Source organism: Arachis stenosperma, chromosome 4 (genome assembly GCF_014773155.1).
Source record: "Arachis stenosperma cultivar V10309 chromosome 4, arast.V10309.gnm1.PFL2, whole genome shotgun sequence".
Taxonomy (NCBI): Eukaryota; Viridiplantae; Streptophyta; class Magnoliopsida; order Fabales; family Fabaceae; genus Arachis; species Arachis stenosperma.
This window is the reverse complement of record NC_080380.1, coordinates 57,924,486-57,948,151: the sequence shown is the minus strand read 5'-3', so window position 1 is coordinate 57,948,151 and position 23,666 is coordinate 57,924,486. Positions and strand designations below refer to the sequence as shown.

The 23,666-nt window shown below is 37.4% G+C and overlaps 1 non-coding gene across 1 annotated transcript; it reads left to right on the top strand.

Annotated features, from left to right (window-relative positions):
• The first annotated feature begins 17,576 nt into the window (after positions 1 to 17,576).
• On the top strand, positions 17,577 to 17,682 carry LOC130977344 (small nucleolar RNA R71). The gene has a single exon (XR_009085039.1). It is a non-coding gene; the product is annotated as a small nucleolar RNA R71 (small nucleolar RNA).
• The last annotated feature ends 5,984 nt before the right edge of the window (positions 17,683 to 23,666 follow it).

Below are 23,666 nucleotides of genomic sequence, written 5' to 3'. Positions count from 1 at the left end.
TAACCCCCAAATACAAAAAAATTTACTTCCTTGCCCTTTTCAAGATCTAAGGCCTGTTCTTCTATGTTCTTCATCACACTCAAAGTGTTCTTCGTGTTCTTCACAAATTCTTCAGATTCTTTCTCTGTTTTTACCCGTTTTTCAGTCTTTTAAGCAACCAATTTTTACCATAATTCAAAATAAATTCCCAGCCACTAAAACCCCATCTTTTCTACATGATTTCAACATAAATTGAACCCCAATTTAAGCTCTAGGGTTTTGTTTTCCATCAGCCACAAGAACACAAGTTCATAGCTTGAATTTCATAAAATTTCATCAAATTTTCAACAAAATTTCAACAAGAATTACTCATACAAACAATCAATTTCAAGCAAAGACAAACCATATCATAATCACACAACTCAAACACAATCAATCAAGATTAAATTTGTCAAACCCTACCTGGTTTTGCTACTCCTAATTCAGTTATACTTTCAGGTGGTCCTTAAGCACTTTTTCCTCCAAAATCACATCAAGAACAACTTTAAATCCAAAAAGCCTCAACTGACCAAATCTCACTCAGAATGTTAGGAAGGGATTTCTCACCTTAGAGTTGCTGGAAATTAACGTTTCTTGGCCTTCAAGTCAAGTTAAGCATGATTCCTAAAGAAGAACATCAAGAAAACTCATGTTTAAGCATGTTTCCTTGAAACCGAAGCAAAAAGGAGATGGTGCAGCCAACTCACCATGATTCCAGCCTTGATAAGTCATATGATCATGTAGACAAAGAAGAGAGGATCATTTTGGTCAGATTGGAATTTTGATTTGAGTTTTAGTTCAGCAGAAATCAAGCTTTGAAGATTAAAGTGTAATGAAAGTTTCTCTCTTTTCTCTCTTCTCATTTTCGGCCAAAGGGAGTAAATGACCAACCTTGGAGTGCTTTGGGGGTTTAAGGAAAGTTGTGATTGGTTGGCTTGGAGGTGGGTTAAGATAATATTAAAATATCTCAGGTGTATAACTACTAAAACTATATGTATCGAAACACTTGTAAAAACATCTCTAAAAATTCTTTTCTGAGCTACTAGCCAAAATAGAACTAGTAACATATTTATTATGAGAATAGAACATGTATGATGAGGCCTTAGCATTGCTAAGGTCATCAGACAGTGCTGGTGCTAAGCTGCACTAGTAAACTGTGAACCCGGTTAAATCGATTTTCTGTTTTTAACTAAAACTGACCAAGTAACCTTATAATATCATTTAAGAAGCTTCAAATACTCATATAATGATGATATTATACTATTATCTCTATTCTCTCAAGAATCGAATCCGGTTCATCAAACTGAGACTATTTACGAAAACTAGAATCAAAACTCCTAACCGATACGGTTCAAAAACTAGGGTTTTCGCGATTGCATTATTGAGCTTGCTCCAAAAGAGGTTCTAGCTTAAAGATGACATAATGACAACGAGGGTTGAGATACTTGATGATACATCAGAGGTGTTCCCCTTACTGATCTTCTGGAGAAATCTGTACTTTTAGAAAAGATCTCGCGTACTCAAAAACCGGGGTAGTTACATGTGTGGCACTACAAGAAAATTGGCGAAAAGCTGAAAAAAGTATGGCGATAGCTTTTTGCCACGCTTTTTGAGCTACAGCCACGCTTTTAAAAGGGTCACAACTGCAAGCGTGGCGATTGCTCTATCGCTACGCTTTTGGTGACCTATCTCCATGCTTTATTCCTTGCCACGCTTTTTAAATATTGCCACGCTTAAAAGCGTGGCCATATGTGGGAGATATAGCCACGTTTTTGAAGCGTGCCAATAGAGATAGATATGGCCACGCTTTAAAAGCATGGTGATAGAGATAGATCTGGCCACGCTTTTAAAGCGTAGTGATAGCAAGATACAGCCAGCTTTTTACATATTGCCGCGCTTAAAAGCGTACGGCCACACTTTTATAGCGTGGCAATAGCCTTCAAATTAAAAAAATCATTTTTCTGATTTGACCTTCATCCCTGCACAATATAAATTTTCAGTCCTTTTTTATTACCAAACCTAGAAATATAGTATGCAATTTTTATTACAAGACAAATCAAACCCTAATTAGTGACATATAATTTTTGTTATAATTTTTTTATACATTAAAAAACTAATACTCAAACACAAAATAAATCTCGAGTTCAAATTCTAAAACTAAACCATTCAAATGCATACTTTGATAAAGAACAAATAAATCTCTAAAACATATCAAAATTTACACAATTTATAGTTAAAGGAGTTCCAATTCAACACCCACCTAAATCCCAACTCCCACCTCACCCCAATTCAACACCATCAGCACAATGATTGGTTGGTAACAAGCTCCATTTTAGAGAATAGCACTACAAAGCTCCATTCCCACAAGCATAATCTATTAGCTTTCTGAAGTGCTTGATCACTACACCATCTTTGCATAAACAGTACAGTGATCTATAGTAGAAAATAAAAAAGAATAGTCAACTCATACAATAATCAAAATATATAATTCAAAAATAGCAAAATCAACAAGGGAACAAAAAACATGTTTAGAAATTTCCTTAACTAGCAACTAAAATTCACTCTCAACTAGAATTACATAGCATGTCTTTGATCATCATAGTAGAAATCCACCGCACAAGAATTTAAAGCAAGAATATTAGGTCTAATAATACAAAGTTTATTAATAAATCTAAATACAGGACATAGTTTTCTAAATCAAATTAAATATGTTGATTATAAGGTGCTAATCATATGTGTTGCACAATAACTAAAAGCAATTTAGAGTTGAAAAGCCTGAAAGCAATTGGATATGAAAAGCTCCATAGTAGCTAAATAATAGAGATGGAAAGTTGCTAAGATTCCTCCCATAAACCTGAGTCCCAGGCTTTATAAATATATACATAGACATATATATCCCTATATATATAACCCTTAGCTAGAAATAATGGATCAGCAGCTATCTAAAAATTTTTATATTATTAAAATTTTCATAGTCTCCTAGCTAGTCCAACCTAACAATACATTTATTAATGATATAAAAGTAGAGAATTTTAATTCAAAATGCTAGATTTTAATTAATAACATCAAATACATGAACACTTTTGTATTTTAAAAGAATTTCTTTAGAGCACTAATTAGACTGAATTTTCTTTTTAAGACTTTTATTGCGAGAAACTGAGAATTATAGCAAAGAAGTGAAAATAGCAAAGAAGCAGCAAAACAGAAAGGGAAAAAAAACTATAGAAGTTCCTGTCAATAGTTGAAAAATGAAATGAATATTCCATATAAAACGGTAACAAGATTGTTAGCTTTTTTGTTGACTTTGAAGAGAACCAACTACTTGAAGATGGTGATGGCTGCAATGGAAAACTACCTGCATTATTGCTAACTACTGAAACTGAAATTTCAAGACGAAATAAGGAATATAGAAACCAAAGGAATACAAATGCCCATATTCAGTAATAGTAGGAACAACTTACCATTTGAATCAACTTCTTTTTCTTTATGCCTTTTCTTCTGGATAAACAAACCCAAATAGTAAACACTTTCCCTAAATAAACATTAAGATATCAATTACCACAATAATACTAAAAGTTAGAAAATACTTACAGCCATTAATACATCCAAACCATCTATTGTGGGAGGTTTCAAGTTTTTCAGCTCAACTGAAAAACAGAAGTTCACAATCAACATATGCCAACAACAACAAGAATTGCCATCATGAAGTCTTCAACTACTAAAAAAAATATATATTCAAACCAAACAACGGCAAACAAATCTAGAAGTACAAAAACTCACCGCCACTAGAAAGAAGATCTTGTGTTATTGGTTGGCCGGATTGTGTCAAAGAAATTAGCTATATTTCAAAACACGTAAGCACTCTAGAAAGAGTTCAACATCACACTCCAACTAAAAAATAACATGAATTCACCTGCATAGCAATGACGAACTCTGCAAAACCAAGATATCTTTGTCTCTTTGAATCAGCGATAGCCCACACCTTCAATTTTGGCAAATTGGAGCACATAAATAAACAATTCAGTTTAAACTTGAGAAAAATCAACTGTGATACATTTTAGCTAAGCACAACTCCTACAAACAACTCAACCATTCATAGCCAGCCAGCATCTATATAATCAGAAGCTAGAAAGTTCAAAACTAATCAAATATAAAGCTGAAACTAACCACTATCATTAGAATCAATAATTGGAATGAAAAACAAAAATACAAAACCTGCTTAAGATCATAGCAAGACAAATAGGACATACCTCGAAGTTGCACCTGTAGTAAAATTGTAGTAAAATTGAATCCTCATCCCAACTGAAGCACCACTTAGAATTTTTTGCATCTCTTTTAGCATGCAATGGCAGCATGTTTGCGACAATGATCTTCCGCTCCCGACAACCAGAGGAGCTTACATCTGAATCCCCATCATTAGCACCACAACTATCAAGATCAGAGATAATTCCAGGAACTGTCATAATCCTTGGAAGAGCTCTTGGGGTGTGAGGAATATCCAGCAAATCTCTTCCAAAAGCTAAGTTAAAGAGATTAGCATACGATCTTGATGCCATGATAGGTCAAGGAGTACCTTTCTTTTATGTCCTTCTCTCCTATCAAATCATAACTAAAATAATAAATAGATAAATTACTTCTTTCTAGGGTCCCAAGAGAAAAAAAAAATAAGAGGCAATGAAGCACACAAGTAAGTATTCTAGTGATCCAAACATGATAATACTCAAAACAATTACTACAAAATACAATCCTCAGGGCATTCATTAACACTGTAATGATATAACTTCATGTAGATGAAGAAACATCCTTACTTTGCAAGTTTACCAGTTAGCTAGTTTCATCTTTACCAGACAGTCAATATTACTAGATGACCACTATGGTTCAATTTTGTTCATGAGAATAATGATAAACAACCCTTCATTTTACATGATCTGAAATAGGATAACCACCTTTCACAAAATACATAATGGTCCGAAAATCTCAATCCAAATCAAATCAAAAGAAACAATCAATTTATCATCTTCCCGTCTAGACCATTCTGCATGGTATATTATATTTAATCATTCTAAATTTGTAACAAAATAGGTACTAATTAGCTATGAATGTAAACAGGTGTTTGATTTTCTTTATTCCAGGTTTTTCTGAACATTAAATTAAGAAAAATCCTAGCCAACCCTCAATATTCAATATTATAGTAGCTATGCAATTACAAGGCAGAGATGTAACCATGTTACCCAAGTCAATTTGAATCTAAATTGTTTTTGTTTTTACTCTGTTGCTTTCAGATTTTATTAATGGCTATGAAAACGGGATAAGTATAGCACCTCCTAATCAGAATTTCGTGTAGGAGATTCAAATTATTTTCTTACAAATAAATTGTAAGCAAAAGAAACATACATAAGGATCATGAAATTCCTACTACCAGCTGCGCAGGGACTAACTCATGGCAAAGGAACTGTTGATGGCCGAAGCAGAGCATACGACAGAGTGCGACAAAGCAGCGACGGTGACAGAGCACAACGACCTTGACGACAGAGCGCAACAGAGCAGCGATATAACGGAGAGATAGAGAGAGGTTGACGGCGAGACCAGCTGTGAGAGAGGTGAGACTCAGTAAGCTTGAGGGTGAGAGTGGCGAGCGAAGAGAAGAAGAAACTCAAAGGAGGGGTAGGGGTTCTTCGTCGTGGTTAGGGGTTCTTCGACGGAGGCATTGCGAGCGCCAGCGACCGGCGACTGGTGCACGAAATTGCAATCACACTTTTGCAACCCCGCACAACTAACCAGCAAGTGCACTGGGTCGTCCAAGTAATACCTTACGTGAGTAAGGGTCGATCCCACGGAGATTGTCGGCTTGAAGCAAGCTATGGTTATCTTGTAAATCTTAGTCAGGATATCAGAAATTATCAGGATTGATTGTGAAAAGCAAAAGAACATGAAATAAATACTTGTTACGCAGTAATGGAGAACAGGTTGAGGTTTTGGAGATGCTCCATCTTCTGAATCTCTGCTTTCCTGCTGTCTTCTTCATCAAACACGCAAGGCTCCTTCCATGGCAAGCTGTATGTAGGGTTTCACCGTTGTCAGTGGCTACCTCCCATCCTCTCAGTGGAAATGTTCAACGCACCCTGTCACGGCACGGCTATCCATCTGTCGGTTCTCAATCAGACCGGAATAGAATCCAATGATTCTTTTGTGTCTGTCACTAACGCCCCGCCCTCAGGAGTTTGAAGTTCGTCACAGTCATTCAGTCATTGAATCCTACTCAGAATACCACAGACAAGGTTTAGACTTTCCGGATTCTCTTGAATGCCGCCATCAGTTCTAGCTTATACCACGAAGATTCCGGTTAAAGAATCCAAGAGATATCTACTTAATCTAAGGTAGAACGGAGGTGGTTGTCAGGCACACGTTCATAGTTGAGAATGATGATGAGTGTCACGGATCATCACATTCATCCGGTTTAAGAACAAGTAATATCTTAGAATGGAAGCAAGCATGATTGAATGAGAAACAGTAGTAATTGCATTAATCCATCAAGACACAGCAGAGCTCCTCACCCCCAACCATGGGGTTTAGAGACTCATGCCGTGGAAGGTACACAAAGAAACGTGTAAAGTGTCATGAGGTACCGATACAATGTCAAAAGATCCTACTAATAGTGAACTAGTAACCTAAGGTTTTACAGAAATGAGTAAATGACAGAAAAATCCACTTCCGGGCCCACTTGGTGTGTGCATGGGCTGAGCATTGAAGCTTTCATGTGTAGAGACCTTTTCTGGAGTTAAACGCCAGCTTTCATGCCAGTTTGGGCGTTTAACTCCAAGTTTTATGCCAGTTCCAACGTTAAACGCTGGAAAATTTGAAGGTGACTTTGAACGCCGGTTTGGGCCATCAAATCTTGGGCAAGGTATGAACTATTATATATTGCTGGAAAGCCCAGGATGGCTACTTTCCAATGCCGTTAAGAGCGCGCCAATTGGGCTTCTATAGCTCCAGAAAATCCACTTCGAGTGCAGGGAGGTCAGAATCCAACAGCATCTGCAGTCCTTTTCAGTCTCTGAATCAGATTTTTGCTCAGGTCCCTCAATTTCAGCCAAAAAATACCTGAAATCACAGAAAAACACACAAACTCATAGTAAAGTCCAGAAAAGAGAATTTTAACTAAAAATTAATAAAAATATACTAAAAACTTAGCTAAATATACTAAAAGCATACTAAAAACAATGCCAAAAAGCGTATAAATTATCCGCTCATCACAACACCAAACTTAAATTGTTGCTTGTCCCCAAGCAACTGAAAATCAAAATAGAATAAAAAGAAGAGAATATACTATAGACTCCAAAATATCAAAGAAACATAGTTCCAATTAGATGAGCGGGACTAGTAGCTTTTTGCTTCCGAACAGTTTTAGCATCTCACTCTATCCTTTGAAGTTCAGAATGATTGGCATCTATAAGAACTCAGAACTCAGATAGTGTTATTGATTCTCCTAGTTAAGTGTAATGATTCTTGAACATAGCCAGTGTATGAGTCTTGGCTGTGGCCCAAAGCACTCTGTCTTCCAGTATTACCACCGGATACATACATGCCACAAACACATAATTGGGTGAACCTTTTTAAATTGTGACTCAGCTTTGCTAGAGTCCCCAATCAGAGGTGTCCAGGGTTCTTAAGCACACTCTTTTTGCCTTGGTTCACCACTTTAATTTTCTTTTCTTTTCCTCTTTTTTTTTTCGAAATTTTTTTTTTGTATTCACTACTTTTTCTTGCTTCAAGAATCAATTTGATGATTTTTCAGATCCTCAATAACAGTTCTCTTTTTTCCTCATTCTTTCAAGAGCCAACAATTTTTTTAACATTCTCAAAACAACAAATTCAAGAGACATATGCACTGTTCAAGCATTCATTCAGAAAACAAAAAGTATTGTCACCACATCAAACTAATTCAACTAGTTTCAAGGATAAATTTCGAAATCCTGTACTTCTTGTTCTTTTGTGATTAAAGCATTTTTCATTTAAGAGAGGTGATGGATTCATAGAACATTCATAGCTTTAAGACATGAGTTCTAAATTTTATTAATTATGAATTAAGAACAAGACTCAAAAATAGATATAAGATGAGACTAAAAACAAAATTAGAAAACAAAAATTTAAACTAGGCTCCTAATGATAGAGGTTTTCATAGAGTTAGGACTCAACAACCTTGATTTTGAGAAGTGGATGCTCCCTCAGCTTGAGAGGAGAGCTTTTGGCGTTTCAACTCTTGGAGTTCACGCCCCTGCTTCTCTTGTTCCTTCAGCAATTTGCAGAGCATGCAGTTCTGATTCTGCTGTTCTTCTTTAAGTTGCTCCATAGTCTCTTGCAACTTGGTGATAGATGCTTCTAGGCTGGCCCAGTAGCCAATTTCGGGAAATTCAGGGAGGAACTCCTGCGCCCTCCTTTTGATAGAGTTGTCTTGCATTTGTCCTTCCGTTGACTTCTTGGTGATTGGGTGTTCAATGGGTATGAATTCATCTACTCCCATCTTTACCCCAGCCTCTTTACAGAGCAAGGAGATCAAGCTTGGATAAGCCAGTTAAACGCCAGAATTCCTTTATCACTGGGCGTTTTGCGAAACGCCCATGATGCTGCACACCTGGCGTTAAACGCCTAGAATGGTGCCCATTCTGGCGTTTAACACCCAAAATGACACCATTCTTGGCGTTAAACGCCCAGAATGGTACCCATTCTGGCGTTTAACGCCCAAAATGCCCCTTACTGGCATTTTTTCGCCAGCAAGCTCTTTTTCTCTGCTTTTTGAGCTGAATCCTTCTGTAGCTCTGTGAATTCCTTCATTTTTGGTACCTGCCTCTGTAAGAACAAATCATATAACCTCCTAATGACTGGGTTGCCTCCCAGCAAGCGCTTCTTTACTGTCTTTAGCTGGACATTCACTGAGAATCACTCAAGTCTCAGTTTTGAGCATTCCTGCTCAAAATTGCTTTCAAGATAATGCTTGATTCTCTGTCCATTAACAATGAACTTTTTGTCAGAATCAATATCCTGAAGCTCAACATATCCATATGGTGACACTCCTGTGATCACATACGGACCCCTCCACCGGGATTTGAGTTTTCCTGGAAACAATTTAAGCCTAGAGTTGAAGAGCAGAACTTTTTGTCCTGGCTCAAAGACTCTGGTTGACAACTTCTTGTCATGCCACTTCTTTGCCTTTTCCTTATAAATTTTTGCATTTTCAAAGGCATTGAGTCTGAACTCCTCTAGCTCATTTAACTGGAGCAATCTTTTTTCACCAGCTAACTGAGCATCCATGTTTAAGAATCTGGTTGCCCAGTAGGCTTTATGTTCCAGTTCCACGGGCAGATGACAGGCCTTCCCATACACCAGTTGGTATGGAGAGGTTCTTATAGGAGTCTTGAATGCTGTTCTGTATGCCCACAGAGCATCATCCAAGCTCTTTGCCCAATCCTTTCTTCGGGCTATCACAGTCCGTTCTAGGATTCTTTTTAGCTCTCTGTTAGAGACTTCAGCTTGCCCATTTGTCTGTGGATGATACGGAGTTGCCACTTTGTGGCTAATTCCATATCTGACCATAGCAGAGTATAGCTGTCTATTGCAGAAATGAGTGCCCCCGTCACTGATTAGTACTCTGGGAACACCAAACCTGCTGAAGATGTGTTTCTAGAGGAATTTCAGCACGGTCTTGGTATCATTAGTGGGTGTAGCAATTGCTTCTACCCACTTAGATACATAGTCCACTGCCACCAGAATGTAAGTGTTTGAGTATGATGGTGGGAATGGACCCATGAAGTCAATTCCCCATACATCAAACAATTCTATCTCTAATATCCCTTGTTGAAGCATGGCATATCCGTGAGGCAGGTTACCAGCTCTTTGGCAACTGTCACAGTTACGCACAAACTCTCGGGAATCTTTATAGAGAGTAGGCCAGTAGAAGCCACATTGGAGGACTTTAGTGGCTGTTCGCTCACTTCCAAAATGTCCTCCATACTGCGATCCATGGCAATGCCATAGGATCCTTTGTGCTTCTTCTCTGGGTACACATCTGCGGATCATTCCGTCTGCACATCTCTTAAAGAGATATGGCTCATCCCACAGGTAGTACTTGGCATCTGAGATTAATTTCTTTCTTTGCACTCTGCTGTACTCTTGGGGTATGAACCTCACAGCTTTATAGTTTGCAATGTCTGCAAACCATGGAGCTTCCTGAATGGCAAAGAGTTGCTCATCTGGGAAAGTCTCAGAGATCTCAGTAGAAGGGAGGGACGCCCCAGCTACTGGTTCTATTCGGGACAGATGATCAGCTACCTGGTTCTCTGTCCCTTTTCTGTCTCTTATCTCTATATCAAACTCTTGCAGAAGCAACACCCATCTTATAAGCCTGGGTTTTGAATCCTGCTTTGTGAGTAAGTATTTAAGAGCAGCATGGTCAGTGTACACAATCACCTTTGATCCCACTAGATAAGATCTAAACTTGTCAATGGCATAAACCACTGCAAGTAATTCTTTTTCTGTGGTTGTGTAATTCTTCTGTGCATCATTTAGAACACGGCTAGCATAATAAATGACGTGCAGAAGTTTGTTATGCCTCTGTCCCAACACTGCACCAATGGCATGGTCACTAGCATCACACATTAATTCAAATGGCAATGTCCAATCTGGTGCAGAGATGATTGGTCCTGTGACCAGCGTAGCTTTCAGGGTCTCAAATGCCTGCAGACACTGTGTGTCAAACACAAATGGTGTGTCAGCAGCTAGCAGGTTACTCAAAGGTTTTGCAATTTTCGAAAAATCCTTTATAAACCTTCTGTAGAATCCTGCATGCCCCAGAAAGCTTCTGATTGCCTTAACATTGGCAGGTGGTGGTAATTTTTCAATTACCTCTACCTTTGCCTTATCCACCTCTATTCCCCTGCTTGAAATTTTGTGCCCAAGGACAATTCCTTCAGTCACCATAAAGTGACATTTCTCCCAGTTTAAAACCAGGTTAGTCTCTTGGCACCTCTTCAGGACAAGTGCTAGGTGATTAAGACAGGAGCTGAATGAGTCTCCATATACTGAGAAGTCATCCATGAAGACTTCCAGGAATTTCTCCACCATATCAGAGAAGATGGATAACATGCATCTCTGAAAGGTTGCAGGAGCATTACACAGACCAAAAGGCATCCTCCTGTAGGCAAACACGCCAGAAGGGCAAGTAAATGCTGTTTTCTCTTAGTCCTGAGGATCTACTGCAATTTGGTTGTAACCTGAATAGCCATCCAAAAAGCAGTAATAATCATGACCAGCTAGTCTTTCTAGCATTTGGTCTATGAATGGTAAAGGAAAATGATCCTGTCTGGTGGCTGTATTGAGCCTTCTGTAGTCAATACACATACGCCACCCTGTGACTGTTCTTGTAGGAACCAGTTCATTTTTTTCATTATGGACCACTGTCATGCCTCCCTTTTTGGGGACAACTTGGACAGGGCTCACCCAGGGGCTATCAGAAATAGGATAAATAATCCCAGCCTCTAGTAATTTAGTGACCTCTTTCTGCACCACCTCCTTCATGGCTGGATTTAGCCTCCTCTGTGGTTGAACCACTGGTTTGGCATTATCCTCCAACAGGATCTTGTGCATGCATCTAGCTGGGCTAATGCCCTTAAGATCACTTATGGACCACCCAAGAGCTGTCTTGTGTGTCCTTAGCACTTGAATCAGTGCTTCCTCTTCCTGTGGATTCAAAGCAGAGCTTATAATCACTGGAAAAGTGTCACCTTTTCCCAGAAATGCATACTTCAGGGATGGTGGTAGTGGTTTAAGTTCAGGTTTGGGAGGCTTATCCTCCTCCTGAGGAATTTTCGAAAATTTCTTTGTTTCCTGTGGTTCTTCTTGATCAGGCTGAGCATCCTTGAAGATGTCTTCAAGCTCTGATTCTAGGCTTTCAGTCATATTGATCTCTTCCACCAAAGAGTCAATAATGTCAGCGCCCATGCAGTCATTTGGTGTGTCTGGATGCTGCATAGCTTTTACAGCATTCAACTTGAACTCATCCTCATTGACTCTCAGGGTTACTTCCCCTTTTTGTACACCAATGAGAGTCCGTCCAGTTGCTAGGAAAGGCCTTCCTAGAATGAGAGTTGCACTCTTGTGCTCCTCCATTTCCAGCACCACAAAGTCAGTTGGGAAAGCAAATGGCCCAACCTTGACAATCATATCCTCTATTATGCCTGATGGATGTTTAATGGAGCCATCAGCAAGTTGGAGGCATATCCTGGTTGGTTTGACTTCTCCAGTCAACCCAAGCTTTCTGATAGTGGATGCAGGTATTAGATTGATGCTTGCTCCAAGATCACATAGGGCTGTCTTGGTGCAAGCACCTTCTAATGTGCATGGTATCATAAAGCTTCCTGGATCTTGAAGCTTTTCTGGTAAGCTTTTCAGAATGACTGCACTGCATTCTTCAGTGAGAAATACTTTTTCAGTTTCTCTCCAATCCTTCTTATGACTTAGGATCTCTTTCATGAACTTAGCATAAGAAGGTATTTGCTCAAGTGCCTCTGCAAATGGAATCTTTATTTCAAGAGTCCTTAGATAATCTGCAAAGCGGGCAAATTGCTTATCCTGCTCCGCTTGGCGGAGTTTTTGAGGATAAGGCATCTTGGCTTTATATTCTTCAACCTTAGATGCTGCAGGTTTATTCCTTACAGAAGTGGTTGAAGAGGCCTTGTTAGAGGGATTACTGTCAGCACTCTCAGGTGTCTGATCTTCCCTTGGCGTCTGAACGCCAGGATTGGGTGGAAAATGGGCGTTAAACGCCAACTTTTCCCCCTTTTCTGGCGTTTGAATGCCAGAATTGGGCAAGGAATGGGCGTTTAACGCCAGCTTTCCTTCCCTTTCTGGCGTTTGAACGCCAAAAGTATTCCTCTCTGGGCTCTTACTGTCCTCAGAGGGATTTTGGACAGTGGCTTGGTTATCCTCTGTCAATTGTTCCTTATTTGACTTTTTGCTCTTTTGAGTGGTGTTGTTCAGTGTCTTCCCACTCCTCAGTTGAACTGCTTGACACTCTTCTGTTATCTGTTTAGATATCTACTGTTTTGCTTGATTCAACTACAGTTCTATGTTCTTGTTAGCAACTTTAGTTTCATGGAGCATCTCTTTAAATTCTGCTAACTGTTCTGTCATCAGGAGCAATTGTTGATTAAGCTCAATCATCTGTTCTTGAGGATTAGGGTCAGTGACTGCTGTCATGACTTCCTCTTCTGAAGAGAACTCATTGCTAGAGTACAAATATTGGTTTCTAGCAACAGTGTCTATAAGCTCTTGAGCCTCTTCAATTGTCTTCCTCATGTGTATAGATCCACCAGCTGAGTGGTCTAAAGACATCTGAGCTTTTTCTGTAAGCCCATAGTAGAAGATGTCTAACTGTACCCACTCTGAAAACATTTCAGAGGGGCATTTTCTTAGCATACCTCTATACCTCTCCCAGGCATTATAAAGGGATTTATTATCCTCTTGTTTAAAGCCTTGGATGTCCAGCCTTCTGTGTCATCCACTTTGGAGGGTAGAAATGATTCAGGAATTTGTCTGATAACTGTTTCCATGTCTTTATGCTTGTTGTAGGTTGGTTATTCAACCACCTTTTAGCTTGATCTTTTACAGCAAATGGAAACAGTAATAGTCTGTAGACATCCTGATCCACCTCTTTATCATGTACTATGTCAGCAATTTGTAAGAATTGTGCCAGAAACTCAGTAGGTTCTTCCTGTGGAAGACCGGAATACTGGCAATTTTGCTGCACTATGATAATGAGTTGAGGATTTAGCTCAAAACTGCTTGCTTTGATGGGAGGTGTACAGATGCTACTCCCATATGCAGCTGTAATGGGGTTAGCATATGACCCCAAAGTCCTTCTGGACTGATCAATCCCACTTAGGTCCATAGTGGATAAAGGGAACTGATATGGATTGCAAATAGATAAATTTTGTTTTTTTTTTTTGAATTAACCGAAAAAAAATTAAAATAAAATAAAACAAAAGTAAAATAAAATAAAAATTCGAAAATTAAAAGAAAATAAGATCAAAGCAAATTGAAAACTGAATCAATTAGTTAATTAAAAAGATTTTGAGATTAGCAATTAGAAAGATATGATTGAAAAATTTTTATGAAAAAGATTTGATTTTTGAAAAGAGGAAAGAGAAAAACAACAAAATGACACCAAACTTAAAATTTTTAGAAAATCAAACACTAATTTTCGAAAATTTTTAAGGGAAAAACACAAAGAGGACACCAAACTTAAAATTTTTTTAAGATCAAAAAGAGATTAAGGACATGCAAATTCGAAAAACTAAAAGAAAACAAAAGCATGCAATTGACACCAAACTTAAAATATGAAACTAGACTCAAATAAAAGACTCTAAACCAACAAAAATAAAATAGTCCTAATCTAAGCAACAAGATAAGCCGTCAGTTGTCCAAACTCGAACAATCCCCGGCAACGGTGCCAAAAACTTGGTGCACGAAATTGCAATCACACTTTTGCAACCCCGCACAACTAACCAGCAAGTGCACTGGGTCGTCCAAGTAATACCTTACGTGAGTAAGGGTCGATCCCACGGAGATTGTCGGCTTGAAGCAAGCTATGGTTATCTTGTAAATCTTAGTCAGGATATCAGAAATTATCAGTATTGATTGTGAAAAGCAAAAGAACATGAAATAAGTACTTGTTACGCAGTAATGGAGAACAGGTTGAGGTTTTGGAGATGCTCCATCTTCTGAATCTCTGCTTTCCTGCTGTCTTCTTCATCAAACACGCAAGGCTCCTTCCATGGCAAGCTGTATGTAGGGTTTCACCGTTGTCAGTGGCTACCTCCCATCCTCTCAGTGGAAATGTTTAACGCACCCTGTCACGGCACGGCTATCCATCTGTCGGTTCTCAATCAGGCCAGAATAGAATCCAATGATTCTTTTGCGTCTGTCACTAACGCCCCGCCCTCAGGAGTTTGAAGTTCGTCACAGTCATTCAGTCATTGAATCCTACTCAGAATACCACAGACAAGGTTTAGACCTTCCGGATTCTCTTGAATGCCGCCATTAGTTCTAGCTTATACCACGAAGATTCCGGTTAAAGAATCCAAGAGATATCTACTTAATCTAAGGTAGAACGGAGGTGGTTGTCAGGCACACGTTCATAGTTGAGAATGATGATGAGTGTCACGGATCATCACATTCATCCGGTTTAAGAACAAGTAATATCTTAGAATGGAAGCAAGCATGATTGAATGAGAAACAGTAGTAATTGCATTAATCCATCAAGACACAGCAAAGCTCCTCACCCCCAACCATTTTGTTTAGAGACTCATGCCGTGGAAGGTACACAAAGAAACGTGTAAAGTGTCATGAGGTACCGATACAATGTCAAAAGATCCTACTAATAGTGAACTAGTAACCTAAGGTTTTACAGAAATGAGTAAATGACAGAAAAATCCACTTCCGGGCCCACTTGGTGTGTGCTTGGGCTGAGCATTGAAGCTTTCATGTGTAGAGACCTTTTCTGGAGTTAAACACCAGCTTTCATGCCAGTTTGGGCGTTTAACTCCAAGTTTTATGCCAGTTCCAGCGTTAAACGCTGGAAAATCTGAAGGTGACTTTGAACGCCGGTTTGGGCCATCAAATCTTGGGCAAGGTATGAACTATTATATATTGCTGGAAAGCCCAGGATGTCTACCTTCCAATGCCGTTAAGAGCGCGCCAATTGGGCTTCTGTAACTCCAGAAAATCCACTTCGAGTGCAGGGAGGTCAGAATCCAACAGCATCTGCAGTCCTTTTCAGTCTCTGAATCAGATTTTTGCTCAGGTCCCTCAATTTGAGCCAGAAAATACCTGAAATCACAGAAAAACACACAAACTCATAGTAAAGTCCAGAAAAGTGAATTTTAACTAAAAACTAATAAAAATATACTAAAAACTTAGCTAAATATACTAAAAGCATACTAAAAACAATGCCAAAAAGCGTATAAATTATCCGCTCATCAGCGACGTTCCTTGCAGAGTGCTATTAGGGGTTCTTCGTTGCGGTTAGGGGTTCTTTGATACGGGGTTCTTCGTCGTGGTTAGGGGTTCTTCATGTGGCACAATGAAGAGAGAGTTAAGGTACGGTGATGTACAATGAAGACAGCGTTAGGGTTAGCTTGGGTTAGTCGTCCGGATGTTCTTCATGGAGGGCTTTCAACTGAGCTAGGGCAATTGGAAGAAGGAGAAACACTGGAAGAGTATATGACTTTGAAGTTGGAAGCTAGGGCAATTTTAACTTAGAGTTTCGAAGCAAGGGACGACCTTGTAAATTTTTTTTTGGAAGTTTTTGGCCACGCTTTCGAAGCGTGCCAAAATAGTAATAAGAAATAGCCATGCTTTTAAAATGTCCCAATACTAAAATCCTGTCGCCATGCTTTGAAAGCGTACCTATTTCTTTCTATGGCTACGCTTTTTAAGCGTGGCAAAAAAAGCGTGGCCAAATATTGAATCAGTTGCCACCCTTGTAAAAGCGTGGCCATTGACCCCTTTCACCACGCTTTTAAAGTGTAGCAAAAAAAACGTAGCCAAATCTCTATTTAATCGCCACCCTAAAAAAAGTGTGGCCATTGACCACTTTTGGCCACGCTTTTAAAGCGTAGCAAGAAAAAAGCGTGGCCATAGGCCTTTTTTCTTATAGTGTGGGCATGGATATTTGTTTAGACAAGCTCCCTACTTGTGCCTCCAATTTTGAAATTATTGCTGCCCCTTGATTATTTATGTTGGATCTAAACTTTTCTTGGTTTGCATTTATCTTTTTTTCAGCTTGTAGTTATCTCTCCAGAATAGTGGAAATAGTTCCGGTCAGTTGTGCTGACAATTGTGCTATGGTCGCCTGCAATTTTGAGAAATTACTGCTGGTTTCACTTGGTTGCATGGTGGAGGTTGATGTATCTTGGTGGTGGTTGTTGTGTGTTTACTGTGTAGAGTGATATGATGTATTTTGTGTGTTGTGATAGTGTCTGTTGTCGCTTGATTGGTGGTTGGGGCTGTGGTTGTTGTGATGGTTAGAATGGTATGGTTTGTGGTCTTGTTGGCTTCCCCACCCAAAATTTGGGTGGTTCTTCCAACCTGGGTTGTATGTCTTAGAGTTTGGATCATATGGTTCTCTAGAGAGATTGTTCACATAGTTTGCCTGCTCACATTCACATTCAGCTTCTGGTGCATCTCCTTCTTGTGGTGGTGCTTGAGCTTGGACAGTTGAGACTTGGCCTGCTTTCACCTTTTTGTTAGGGCTGCTAATTGTGCTGCAATCATCTTGTTTTGTGCTAAAAAGGCATCTATAGAATTGAGTTCCAGTACTCCTTTCTTTTGAGCTCTTTCTGAAGCATAGATGTACTTATTTTCGGCTACAGTCTCAATAACATCTATGGCTTCTTCAATGGTTTTCTTCTTGTTGAGTGAACTCCCTGAAGAGTGGTCCACAGCTTTCTTTGCTTCATATGATAGCCCTTCATAAAAGATGTGTAGTTGAACCCATTCGTTGAACATATCCCAAGGACATTTCCTCGTCAAGTCCTTGAACCTCTCCCAAGCCTCATAAAGTGTTTCACCATCTTATTGTCTGAAAATTTGCACCTCAGTTCTCAATCTATTGACTCTCTGTGGAAGGTAGAATCTGGCTAGAAGCTTGTTCACAACCTCATCCCAAGTGGTCAAGCTCTCCTTGGGAAATTCTTCTAACCATTTTGCTGCCTTATCTCCGAGAGAAAAAGGAAAGAGAAGTAGTTTGTAGGTGTCAAGGTCTACGCCATTGGACTTTACAGTCTCGCAAATCCTCAAGAATGTAGTGAGATGTTGGTTTGGGTCCTCTTGGGCACCCTCTCCATATGAACAATTATTCTGGACAAGTGTGATGAATTGAGGTTTCAACTTGAAGTTGTTAGCATGAATTGTTGGCTTTAAGATGCTACTGCCATAGTTTCCTGGGTTTGGGTTGATGTAGAACCTAAGACTCTCCTCTCTTGCCCAACATGATTGCCAGCATCTTCTCCAACATGATTATGCACCTCCTCCTCCATAGTAGTTCTCAGATCTTCCTCCATTACTTCCTCTCCAACTATGCCTTTGCCTCTTACTTCCCTCCTTAATCTAAGAAAGGTCCTCTCAGGTTCACTATCAAAGGTGGATGAAGTTTCTCCCGTTCTACATGTCATACATTCAACAGCAGCAAGTAGAGGACAAGTGAAGTAAAAAATTCTTGTTGAGATTAGTGGTTAGTTTGGTTGATGCAATTAATCAAACAGTTAATAAAGCCGTAAGAAGAATGGAAATATGAATAATGAATAAATAAAAAAATCAACATAAAAATAAACAAAATAAAAAAATAAAAATTAAAGAACTGAGAAAGAAATAACAAGGTAATTAAAATGCTTAATCTAGCTTCCCATCAATTTAGTCATTGTCAAATTCAAACCAATCCCCGGCAACAGTGCCATAAAACTTGATGACCGGAATTCACTCCCCATATAAAATTGATGAATCCGTTCTATTGGCAAGCGCACCAAAATTGTCGTCAAGTAATAACCCACAGTGGAGTGGGATCGTATCTACAGAGATTGGTAGATTTGAGCAATTTTAATTAATGGGTAAATTAGTCAAGCTGAGTAATATAGGGTGTAATTGCAGAATTGTAAATAAGCACGAATGTAAATAACTCAAAAATAAAGAGAAGCAATAAAGTGCAGAAAAGGAAATGGCAAGAATGTAAAATGCAGAAACATAAATGACTTAATTGTAAATGGGACTGGGGATTAACAGAACGTAAAGAAAGCTATAAAGAATGTGAAAGATAAGAATATGGGAGATTCATTGAGATCTGGAGATGTTGTTCTCTTTGGATCAAATCCAGCTCATTTCATCTTCAATCATGCAACTCATTGACCTCTTGGCAATCATAATTAATTGAGCCCCAATCTCTTGGTGACTCAGTCTCTCAAATCTTGATAATCAGCCAATTTCTTGGTCTAATTGCTCATGAAGAGAGATATGCTTGGTCCCTGATTATACCACACATCATCATAGGTCCAAGTAATGGGTAGATTATATGTCACCATATCCAATCACCAAAACCCAGATTCTACTCAAGTGTGAGAAGGGATTTCAAGCATGGTTTCATGTTTCCTTTTTCAAGGTTACCTTGAAACCCATTTTGCATTCAACCTCACTATAAGAAAATGGAACATTTGTAACAAAAAATTTATATCAAATTTAAAATTGTTACAAAAAAATAGTATTTTGTAATAATTTGTGATTGTTACAAAAGAATAATATTTTGTAACAACATTACAAGTTGTTACAAAATATGATAATATTTTGTAACAACCTGTTTTATTTTGTTACAAATTATGTTAGTTTTTGTGCCGAGATGGTGTTTTGTTACAAAATATTGTGTAATATTTTGTAACACAAAAAAAGTCGTTGCAAAAATTTAAAATATTTTGTAACAAAATATTTTTTTGTTTCAAAACCTTTAATTGTTTTGTAACAAAAAATTAATTTGTCACAAAATTCAACATCGTTTGTAATAAGTTACTTAATTTGTCACAAAATATAAGTATATTTTATAACAAAAAAATTATTTCAAAATGTTAAACACTTTGAGAGTAAAAAAATTGTTTATATAATTCTTTTTAGAATAATTTTATTTTGTTTCAAAAATTAAAATATTATACATATTGTTTATATTTATTAATTTTTAAAAATTGTAAATATAAATTTTTTATTCTTTTAAAAAATTTATATATAATTTTTATTAATAATCAAATTTTTAATGTAAACTAAAAATTAATTTGTGAAAGTTTAAAAAATTTAATTAAACTATAAATATAAAATCAATAATTAAAAATAAAAGAAAAAAACTAAGATACACAAATACAATTTAAGTAATTAAGATTCTTGTGTATTTTTTTATAATTGATTATTTCATATGATTTGAAATTAAAATTTAGTAATGGAAGCATTATATAATTTAATCTAAATAATTTTTATTATGAATAAATTATAGTTTATTTTATTAAATTGAGCTCTAAAAGATTAATTTATTTGGAATAGTTAAATTGATTTTTATAAATTCTTTAATTTTAAGTTAATTAATGTTTAGGTATAATTTTTATTATAATTAGTTGTTTTACATAAATTGAAATTAAAATTTTAGTAATAAAAAATAATAAAAAATTTTATCAATAATTTAAATAATTTATTTATTCATCTATAATTTTAAATTAGAAGTATTTAATAAAAAATAATTTGTAATTTGAGAAATAAGTAGTACTCTTAAAATTAATTATATTGATTAAATTTGGTTTTTAAATTAAAACTGTACACAAATCCCAAATTCCCAATTCTAAATCCTAATTTCTAATTCACTAATCCTAACCCCATTTTCTAAAATACACACATGTAAGACCCTCCCCTACCACATGTTCATTTTCTACTGAGCCACATTCACCCTCCCTCATGACTCACTCACCACCGTCCTCCTCTTTCCAAATATACACCCACACATAGACTCACTTCACTCACTCTCAGCCTCACCAATGCACTCACACTCAAGTTCCTCACTCTTGCTTCTGACACGCACACACAGAGAAATCGAAAAGGAGAAGAGAGAGCTCGCGAAACAGAGAGGGATGGAGCTGCGCCCTACCATCGACCCACGCCTCGCCCCCGCCGCTGTCTTTATCACCAAGGAAGATGGACGACGTGACGCTGTTCAGGGAGGAAGGGAGAATTGCGCAAGAGCCAGTGGAAGAGGGAGCCTCTGCTGCATCACCACCGTGCCTTCATCATCGCCAAACCACCTTGTCGTTGTTGTTAGGGATCGTCGTGAAAGGTGCCGCCGTCACCGTCGTGCCCTAAGACCGTCGATAGAAGCCATAACCGTCGCCTGAGAAGAACCTGAAGAGAGAGAGGGAACCTGTAAAGAGGAACCCGAAGCAGGAGCTTCCGTGTCGCGCCGTAGATTTGTCACCGTGCTGCTCGGCTGTCGCCACCACCGAAGGTCCATCGTCATCGCCCTGAGTTGTTTCTTCCGTCCAAGCCATCAATGAAGGGAGCCTTGCTACTGTGTGCTAAGTGGAAGAGGAGCTACTATCGGAAGAAGATGCCGCTGCTGTTGCTAATCTGATTTAAGGCTATGCTACTGCTGCGGGTTGGAATGAAGTTGAAGTCATGCTTAATTTTGTGGTTTTCGACTATCTAAGGTAGGGGATATTTTATTAAATTAAATATTTTAGCCTTTAAATGCCTAAGAAGTTTACTGAATTATTGCAAATATATGAATGCTTGGTCTATGATGGATTTTGGATGCAGAGTAAATGTGTGACTAGTTGCGTCTCTTGGTGGTTTTATGTGGTTTGAGATCTTTGTTAAAAGAACGTGTATGTTGGTGTGAAAGTTTACTGAAAATGTATTGGGTGTTTGTAATTGTGAAAGCATGTTTTGTTCTTTGTTTGAAATATGTTTGAATGATGACTTTAAAGAAGCTTGGTAATGCTGATTTTGGTTTTTAAGAACGATTTTGAGTTAAGATCGTGATTGTGACTGGATTGCTGGAAATTCTGGTTCTAATTTTTATGTCAGATGGTGGTTATTGAACTGTTTGTTTGATTAGGTTGTTATATATTGAATTAAGAGTTCTTGGGCAATTTTGGTTAGTCAAACAAAAGTTAGAAATGTGGTTTTAGATGAATCCTAGGGTTGAACATAGGATTTGGTATGTGAGATTGTTGCAAATACTTTGTGCAGAATTTCTGCAGAAATCTACATAATGTCGAGCTCGCCGTCGTTAGAGGTGAACCGGTGTTGCGTCCTTGCGGCCAGAGCCATGAGCGCCACTACTACTACTCAAATTCTGCTTCTCTTCCATTAAGGTTTGCTATCTCAGCAGCCCTTTTGAAGCTAGACTTAGTTAGAGATAAGGTCATTTTGGCATATTTTCAGAAGTTTTGATCGCATCTCGGGCTTCTTTATTTTGTGCTTATAGGTAATAAATATTGCGTTATGTATTTATGTTGTCACTCTCCCTCTACGTTAATTGTTTTTCCTTTAATATAATGCAAAATAAGATATACTTCTAAATAGCTAATATTTGATTAGGCAATGATTATTGTTGCATGGAATGGATCTGGGAATCCAAGTGCAATTTTTAATGGTGATGTCTTCAAGAAGGTGTTGAGTGTGTTTATAACAGCAGCCACATTGAAACTTGGACAAGGTAGGGGATAGCAAATTTTACCTGAAGATATACTACTGTCTAGTGTAATTCAATAGCTAATTCTATCATTGTTGCATGTGTTTCTGTAAAAATTGCAATCTACCTTGCTACTTTAACCGCCGTTTTAGAACCATTTCTTCTGCCGCTATTAATGTCTAACATGCAAGAGTATCAATAGCCAGAGTCTTTCTAAACTTGTTTACTTTCAAGCTTTTTACATTATGAGGAGGTTGCTTATGGTTTTTCCTTTTTCTTTATCCTGGTTCTGTTTTTCACTTGGGCAGCTACTCTGGATGTTGTCGCGGAATTAGGTCTAGAAGAGTTTTGCTATTTTGAATGTGTTTGGAATAAATTTTTGTTAATTGTTTGTTGAATGATCATGAATGTTGTTTGAATTTTTGTGAATCTGTGATTGGATGATAATGATTTTCTTCTTTTCTGAATCGAATTGTGAACTGCTGCTGTTATGTGAATTTAGTTTGTGCAATGATGATGATGAATTTAAATTGTGCACTCAAGTTGTTTGTTGCTTATTTCATATGGATGAATATGTGAATTTTGTTTAATTGTTATTGTATTCATATGGATATTGATTTGATTAATTGAATTTGGGAAATATGCTAAATTACTACTGAAATGCTGCTGGAATTTTTTTAAATTTGTTTCACTATTAGTTTTTCATTTAAGTTAAATCTCCTCATCTTTCTATGGATTTCAATTACACTGAAATTGAGAATTGAGACTTGTGAGTGCTCTGGTTGGTGGTCTTTTCAGGTGTGTGGCACTTATTAGAAGCTTCTCCATGACCATGAGAAAGGAGCTGAATGAACATGATGGAGTTTGTAATTTGTAGTTTACATTTTGGAGATTTATAATTCCTTGTTTTTTCTTGTCTTATATATCTATCTAGTTCATTAGGGTTCTTTAATATGTCTTGTTAGTTTGTACTTTATAGTTTATATGTTGAAGATTTATAAAACAATCTTAGTTAAATGAATGATATTTGAACTATCTATGTTATTATATATTATATAAATATTGACTTACTGAGTAAATTAGTTAATGCATTAATTAATTAAAAAACTAATATAATTTGGCAAATTATGTGTAATTTGTATTTAAAAAAATTATTACAAAATAAATAGTATTTTGTAACTAAAGAAAAAAAATGTTACAAAATCAAGTTACATTTTGTAACAAAATTTTATGATAGGAAAAAATATATTGTCACAAAAAATATTGTGAAGATCAAAATTTGTTATTACTTTTGTAACGACTATTGGCTTTTTGTATCAGAAAAATTTGTTACAAAATATCACTTTGAATTGTAACAGTTTCGTTTTTTGTTACAAAAACTTTT